The sequence below is a fragment of the Astatotilapia calliptera genome, chromosome 7, assembly GCF_964374335.1.
Source record: "Astatotilapia calliptera chromosome 7, fAstCal68.1, whole genome shotgun sequence".
Classification (NCBI taxonomy): Eukaryota; Metazoa; Chordata; class Actinopteri; order Cichliformes; family Cichlidae; genus Astatotilapia; species Astatotilapia calliptera.
In genome coordinates, this window is record NC_137428.1 from 38,227,224 (window position 1) to 38,236,029 (window position 8,806).

Sequence of the window (8,806 nt, forward strand, 5' to 3'; positions counted from 1 at the left end):
GGTAATCTCATTATCTCATAATCACCAACACCAACAGAGCAGTTTGTTTATGGTGTGAGCATGAACCAAGCTTGATTCGAACAATCCTCCACGTGTATGTTGCAGGTTTGAACTAAAACACTTTCTGTAGTCACGTATGTGATCTGGGATGCAGCAAGTTACTATCAACGTGCAAATGTCTGTACAAGCTAGCAGCCTGCTGAAATGAATGTAGATTCTCAGAATACAGCGCCTTCTTCACATATTTACTTTTGTTGCTCCCACCCAACACATTTGGCCAATAAGTAGACTGAACATCCTCACGTGGTTTTTAGTGACACGTTCAATTGGAGTTCACTTGGATTTTTCTCTGTGTGAGAAGAAACCAAACCACAGGGAAAAGCTGCAAGCCATCAACTGATTCAGAGAACAGTAATGAACTATAGTTTTATTCACAGGCAACAAGATTGGACAAAGGCATAATAATTTTGGCCTTGCTTCAGTCTTAAACCACCATTTCCTGCTAGTGTGATTGCAGTATTAGGTTTGGGAAGAATCGAAACAACTAAACAACAACAGAAGCAGATGCTCTGTTGAAACAGGTGAGATGTCAGTTGAAAACTGTCATAACAGATTAACAGACCATGGATACCTCAACCTGGCAATACACACGACAACCAAAGAACGCCTTCTGTGATACGTCAGTGGCTTTGACAAAATGTCATTTGACATCTTTGGTTCAGGGTGGCCATTGCCATCACAGTTCATCCATTTTCCTGAGATTTTCATCCATATTGGAAGAGCTGCACCCAGGTATTCCTCCACCTGGCAATAAAGAATTTTTGCGGTAATTTCATGTCCTATCACAGGCATGCAATGAAAGGTTTTTTTTTTTTATAAAGCATAGCCGCATTGGTGTTCTAGCCTGACTAATATTTAATACAACAGAAATGCTGAAAATTAAGCTCCCATTTTCACTTAGAATGAGTTTGTCATTCTGAGTCACGCCCACGCTGCTTGCTGTCTGGATTTCACTGCACTGTCAATAGTTGACATCAAACACGAAGAACTAAAGTTTTGACTCAAGATGGAAGAAAACCGGAAACCTGTGAGGAGATGTGTGGCTCTTTGAAGGTGCCTCAACTCTTTGTTTGCTGTATAAACTCAATGGAAGCACATCTGCTGTATTAACTTTCTGCACACACCACTGTAGTCCAACTCTCCCTTTCTCAATAAACACAGAGTTGCAGTCTTAACTTTCACGTGTCAGTCTGAGCACATCTAAAGGACCAATCATAATCCATTACCACGGTGGCTGTCACCATCACTCCATGGAAATGAATTCTGACTGGTTTCATGCTTCATTAAAAACCTATGACCTCCAGTAGAGCAACTTTCATCATCTAATCATTCACTCATTGGTTTGTGGAATTTGTATTATTTATTACTATTTGCATTTGCCAGATAATACTCTTCCACAGACGCTCTCCACAGACAAACATTAAAATGAACACATTATTTTCAATTGCACCAAATCTTCATGAAAGAAGAAGAATTTTGGGGTACTTCCAGCTGCACCAGCTCCCCGATGAACGAAACAAAAGAAAGTATATGGCTTCATATTTACACTAAAAGAAATGAGATAAGAAGAATAGAAGCAAAATATACCGACAGAGTGGGTGGCTCAAAGAAACCCTGCAGGGTTTAATAAAAGGAAAAACTATTCAGAAGAAAAACAAAACAAAAAGAAGGTGACTGAGTGACAGACGGGGGAGGCAAGATTGAAACTCGATTGAAATCTACAATAACAAATTTAGTGAGAAGAGTGGCAGCAAACACAGACGCCTGCTCAGGAAACTGACTAGCGACAGCATTCACACTGCACTTAATGTTCTCACTTTATCTCACTTTATGCACGCAGATTAGAGCAGGATCAACACACACGCACGCACGCACACACACACACACGCACGCACGCACGCACGGTAGCAAAACATTTACTGTAGTTTTCTTCCAATTCAACTGAAAAAAACCCTTTTTAATGCTTATTCACTTATAACAGTCAACACACAAATCAGGGATGCACTTTTGTGGTTTCACACTCATACTCAAATTTCAGTTACACAGTATGTATTTTGTTTGTTTAGTTTAGTTCTTCTAGTCTAATTCAATGTGTTTTTATTTACATTGCACTAGTTTACAGCAATAGTTACCATCCATCAATCTATCCATTTCCTTCCACTTATCCAGGGCTGGGTTGGGGGGTCAGCAGCAGAGAAACCCAGACCTCCCTGTGGTCACTTCCTGTAAAAAAGAAATGACCACTGAATCGTGGCATGCACAACTGTTAGCGTTTTGTCATTTATACAAGCTGCATTGTATTTGGTTTATGTTTTGGGCTACTTGTCTGCTGCTCCAGTCCTGCTTGCAATAACGAAAGATGAGGATAAGGGTGGGGCTGATTGAAATTAAACTGGACTGTGGGACAAAGTGGCTAGGGCTGAATTAGTTTACCATTTGTCACTTGCATACATTGGGTGGGTTTTTCTGTTAACTTATAGTCAATCAGTGCTTTAATGTAGATACTGCACATGTAACCTTAGCTCTGCATACTATCCAGGGGCGGTTTGTGGTAGAATTGGTTACATTCATTACATCTGTGCAAATGTTCCTAAAGCTAAATGTCACTTCATCATTAGTTGATTTGAATCTTTCATTTGTTTATGTAGTTTGGTTATACTTACCATTGTGTGTTCCTTTGTGCAGGTCTTATATGTGAAACAGGTACATGGGAAGGGTCACCCCAGTACTTCCTGTTTTTATAGGATATGATGTCATTGATCAAGTCAGTTAGGTGTAACCAAATGAAGGGGTGTTTCTTTTGTGTAAAATTGTTTCATTTAAATTTAAAATAACCTCATGAGTCAGATTTTGTGGAGAGACTGACTTTTCAAACCGTTTAGTTGGGTGAATGAATTTGTTAAGTGGAAGAATGATTTTATTCCTCTTTCTTTGTCTAGACTGTGTTATTTAGTTGACCCTGTTTTCCTCAATGGTAGAGTTAATGAGGTTCAGATGTGAATGGAATTCTGTATAAAGCAGGTGAGATTTTGACTGCCAGGCTCTTATGTTTTGTGAAATAATTGTTGAAAGGTGATGCCAGAAAAGAAAGAAAAGAAAGAAACTTTAAGAGAAAGAAACTCTTAAAAGAAACTTGAACAGTCTGCAGATGCTGTTTTCTTATCACTTTCCATGCTGCTTATGTTATGCTGCCTCACAGACTGAACCATCTGCTATGAAATCAGAGGGAGGGATGGGTTTTTCTTGTATTGAGCTTAGTTATCGTCCCTGTGGTATTCATAGTGTTATGTGTTCAGTAAATTTATAGAATAATGCTAGTGATGGCTTGAAGTCATGGCACTTGTGTTAAGTTCATTTATAAAATTTGCCCCCCTCCCCTACCTCACAAAAACACACACAGACATACAAACACAGGTTTTGATAAGCTGTGTTTGCATGTCTGTGTTTAATCAAGGTCTAGGGCTAGACCTTGATTAAACAATAAAAGAAAAACATCGCTGTTGAATTAAAAGGCTTGAGCACTGTGTGAAGGGGTTATTTGTCAATTGCAGGGTAAATTAAAAAAAAATAATAATGAAAATGAAGGTGATGACTAGCATCAATCAACACTTAATCAATAAACAAAGTCATTTCTCAGAAATGCTAATCTGAAAATGCTGGTGGAGCCTCCACCTGTTTAATGTTTCATTGAACCAGCCACGTTAGGCACTGATGCTTCATTTCCATTATCAAGGTTTTCTTTGCTAAAGTGCTACAGAAGTTTTTAAAACTTCCTCACTCTACATCACACATGACTGAGAAGGTGTTTAGTGAGGTAAAAAAAAAAGAAAAAAGAAAAAACCACATAAGCTTTTTTACTTGCTAATGCTACCTCTGATTCCAAAGCACAGATTGTAATTAACTTTAGAGCAGTAAAAGCAGAGCCAGCAGCAGCATCTCTAGCATCCTAGTCTCCCAACAGTTTCCCCTCATAGACCACAGGTTTATCCACAATGCATATGCACAAACAACCAGAAAAAGGTGCTAGTCTCTGAGCTTACCCAGCTCCAGCCTTTCCACATATGCTACAGATTCCACTGGAGTCTGAGACAAGCAGAGTTAAGCTGCTTCCAGTGACAATAGCCAATTGTGGCCACAAGATGAAAGTAATTGTAATGATCAATGCAAACAAGTAAAGAGAGAAGCTTGTGGGAAACAACACTGAGATGCAAGGATCACTTTCACTTTGGTTTTAAATTTATGTCTACTTTTAGATTTCACTGGACAAGCACTGCTTGCCTTGCTTGCCCAGGTGGAATGTAACTATTGTACCCCCCATATATACTCTTGATATTTTTCATTAAGTGATCTTTGTGAATTAGACAGTTGATTAGGAAAGACTGTCTTGCGGCCTTCTGTTATTTCTGTTCACAGTTTGCTTGCACAGAATGTAGACAGTCTGACTGCAAAGAGATTTTACTGCCTAACTCAGTGGTAGGTACCACCCTGGCTCTTTTGGTTGGGATTTTTCATAGATTTTTTTAAATTATAGCAGAAAATAATACCTATGGGATATTATGCTTAAATATTTTAATCAGGAAGATAATCTCCACTGATGTAACTCAAATCAAGAGAATTCAAATCCTAACAGCACACTGGAAACAAACTACATTATTGTTGCATAAGCTCTACGTCATCATGGGTTTTACATATTCCCCTAATATTCTATAAATGAACTTCCACAATTTTAATCAAAGTCCTGGAATATTTTGACTGCACCTCTGGTAAATATATTTTTGTCAAAGCATTAATATCAACACAAAAGGAGTTAAGTGAAATTTCCAAGAAGAAAAACTAAATTACAAGGTATCAAAGTGGTACATGTCAGCTTTTATCGATCAAATGATTGATGCTAATGAGCTGACACTGATTGCACATATCTCAAATAATCCTGCTACTATCAGACATTTCAGAATAATGAAATGAAACCAGTCCTGTCAGTTATGAGCCATTAACCAGACAGGGTTTGAGACAGCTGTTGGAGAACAGCGGGATCTTCGTTACCTTCCTGCAGCTGAACCAAAGAGCATCAGAAAGTGATTAGAGCTCAGTGGGCTCAAAGGAAATATTACGAAAGGCAGTCTGAATCACAACCTGTCAGAGTATGCTGCCTCTTAAATGAATACTCTGTATTCAATTAAATGTTTTTAAAACATTTAATTGAACATACTAAGGCAGAAGGAAATATGTATTTATACTGTGCTGTCCTGGCAATACCATTACCAGGCACTTTCACTGTATTTCAAACACCTCCTGTTTGAGCTTCTGCAGAAGTCCAGCAGCCAGACACAATTAATTACTTGATCGGTCGATCACTACCTTAACCTCAGATGGCTCTCTCTCTCTCTCTCTCTGAAAGCTAACATCTCTGAAGAGACCAAACGAAACAGGACTGCACTCTTATTGTTCACAGGACAATGAGTTGAGAGAAACCTGTCTGAAAAATACAAATGGATTTGCCATGAATAATGAGGTGAATGAATCAGCAACAGCCTATATCACGCTGAATGATTAAAATGTGATGTGAATGTTCTCACAGCTTTAATGTTGTTTTCCAGGACACAAAGCTGGCAGTGGTAAATACAAAGAACATTTTAAAAGTAACTTTAAAGATGAAAAACAATAAAAAAGCAGCAAATGAGTAAGTCAGGTCCAGTCCTAAGAGAAATGGCAATAAGGATAAAAGGTTGATTTCCTAGTTTAAACACACTGAAAGATGTCAGAGATGCTGATGCCAGTCAGTTAGTCCTTTGGATCTATCACCTTTTTAAAATAGTTTCAATTTAAGTCTTAAAGCAAGCATTCAGCTGTCTCCAGAATAATAATAATAATAATAATAATAATAATAATAATAATAATAATAATAATAATAATAATAATAATGTCCATCCAAGTACCAACCCAAATGATGTCCATGCAGAAAGCTGTATAAAGAGCATTCCTCTTCCTCTCTAAGACTGACTCCAAAAGTGCAACTGTAACTAAACACGACTTTGATCTTTAACTAATGGCTCACTCTGTAATCAGTTTGCAAAGGGTGATCTTTTTTAAAATAATTCACCTTAAAACAAAATTTTAAATATCATCAAGGCGAAAAAGTATGTATTAGTATGGACTGCTATTGTACTGCTAGCTTTCTGTTAGTCTCATAAATGGACAGCTTAAAATATTTTGTGCCTTTAGGAGAATTCTTTATGCACTCTGGTGAGTGAAATTCTAGGATCTTAATATATTCTTATTTAACAATAATTTTCAGGTCTATGTCTGTGCGATGCATCTATATATAATCATGAAAACAAAGGTTTTTTACAGGACTAAGTACACTGCTACACAGGGATCAAGTGGTTCATTTGTTAAGTCAGGTCTTGCTAATCAAATGCACTTCAGGTGTATGTTTATACTGTCCCACGATTTTCCAAGGAGTGCATGTCCCAGCCAATTTACCCCAAGGTCAAACCGTGCAATGCTCAGGAAAACAGAAAAAAACCAAACAAACGAAAAGCAAAAACAAAACAGGAGAACTACACCTCGGAGTCAACAGGTCTCAGTAAGTTAAACTCTAAAGTTCATGACAGTGCAATTAGAATAAAACTGAGTAAGTGGTTCATTTGGAAGAGTTGCCTCTTCTCTCTGAAAAATTGCAGCATGGTTTAGATTTGTAAATCTGCATCTGAACAAATCATTTCTGGAAACAAAACACTTCTGGAACAATGGCCTTGGACAGATGAGACCACACTGGATATATTGGGCCATAATGCACTGTGTTGAAAACCAAACACAGCACATAAGCACAAACCCCTCTCTAAAAGTAGAAGTGGAATTTTCACCTGTCACACAGTGACAAATGGGTAATGATTTGGGCTTGTTTTCCAGCCACATGACCTGGACACCTAGCAGCCACTGAGTCCATTTTGAACTCCTCTTTATACCAAAGTAGTCTGTAGTTAAATGCAAGGCCATCAGTCGGAAAGCTAAAGCTTGGCTGAGGTCATGCAACAGGATTAGTGTGGACACAGCAGCACATCACAGAATGGAGTGAAAAAGAAAACAATCAAGACGCTGCAATGGTCCAATCATAGTCCAGTCCTCAATCTGTCTGAAATGCTATGGTGGGACCTGTGCAAAAATGAATTCCTGCAATGAACTGAAGCAATGCTGTAAAGAAGAGTGGGCCACAGTTTCCCCCACACTGATATGGAAAAGTGCCAAAGTCATACAGAAAACTACTATTTCAAGTTACTGTTGCTAAAGGTGGTTCAACAAGCCATTGATCATTGGGTGTACTTAGTGTTTCACAGGACTGCCGAGAGTCAAGTGAACACATTCTTGTTCATAACAAAGTGGTTTGTTAATGCAGCTTGCTAACAAAACTTGCTACAGTCATGTGTTAACTTAGCACTCCACTCTTGTTAAAATGTAGTCACCTTTGAAAAAGCCATGAACATTGGCAATAATGTCAAAGCTGAAAATGCAGTGTCTACAAACCAATAGATAACATCATGATGCTTATATGCAATCTAATGTTGCATGCATAACTTAATATGGTATTTTCCTTACAGACAAAGCTAAAAGTCAAAGGAAGACATTGGAAGTGTTTTTATTAAGCTAAAAAGTCTTTTAACTGCTATTTGCAGTTGGCAGTGTCTATTGTTATAGACACTCCCCTCTATTATTAACTATAGCTTAGGCATAAACCTTTAACTACACTAGGAGAATAATTTAAGGTAACTTAACCTATAGGATTCATCATCTTAAACCAGGTCTTTGTTTTTGTTGCAGAAAATAATAGGTGATTTGCATTGGATAGAGGTGAACTGAATTTCTACCCTGTCAGAGTTGGTTGTCATGAATGATTCAGATTTATGTACCACCTTTATTAACCATTTTGTTTCATTTTCAAGCTAAGGTTCAGTTTTCAAATTATCTAATTTATGAATGGCTAAATTAATTCTTCATCATCAGCAGAGTAGGTGTTCATGAATAATGTAAATTTTATGCAGAGAACTTGCGGGTCTGCTGCTAGAGGACAGAGGGGAATCTGGACTGAAAGGAAAAATGGGTTTATATAAAATAATATATAAACCCAACCACAGTGAGACAAGTTAAGTTTTTAGTTCTTTTTGTAGCTTCTGGTAGATTTTGGTTTTTTAACCAGATGATGGACCTGTTGTTAGGGGCAAATAATAATGCATATAAATACGCCATAGATTGTCAGTGATACCAGTGAAGGTGGAGATACTAAAAGCTCACTGTTTGGATGCTCACTAAGCACATGACCATGCCACTGAGGAGTTTTTGATCTTTCCGGCACTCCTGCTGCTGTAGGTGGTGATGGTGGGAGGGCTAAATTTTGAGGATGTTTGTTCTGTCCAACACTTTCATGCTATGGCTGTAATGACCAGTGAAGCCTCTGGGGCTGTCCCCACTTTAATCTGTCCTGGTTAGTTTAATACTTTTCAGCAGTTTTTTGTTTGAACAAAGGATCAAAAAGAAAGGCAGTGTTTTGTACTCTAGAGGAAAGAACTGAAAAATAAAATGCTGACATGGTCTTCAGTAATTTCTCCTTCAAGTTTTTTTTTTTTTTAATTTCCCCTTGACTTTATCTCGACTGACCTGAGCTACTCTTTCATGCCCAGTGGTGCCAGATTGGTCAACATGCTTTCTTTTCTTGTGTTTCCCTCTTTCTTCTTACCTTTTCAGTACACTT

The 8,806-nt window shown here is 37.9% G+C and overlaps 1 long non-coding RNA gene across 1 annotated transcript; it reads right to left on the minus strand.

Annotated features, from left to right (window-relative positions):
• Positions 1-667: 667 nt before the first annotated feature.
• On the minus strand, positions 668-2,777 carry LOC145429866 (uncharacterized). The gene is made up of 3 exons (XR_013910200.1): positions 2,724-2,777; positions 2,193-2,303; positions 668-804 (listed from the first exon to the last, which is right to left on the minus strand). It is a non-coding gene; the product is annotated as an uncharacterized LOC145429866 (long non-coding RNA).
• Between the last annotated feature and the right edge of the window lie 6,029 nt (positions 2,778-8,806).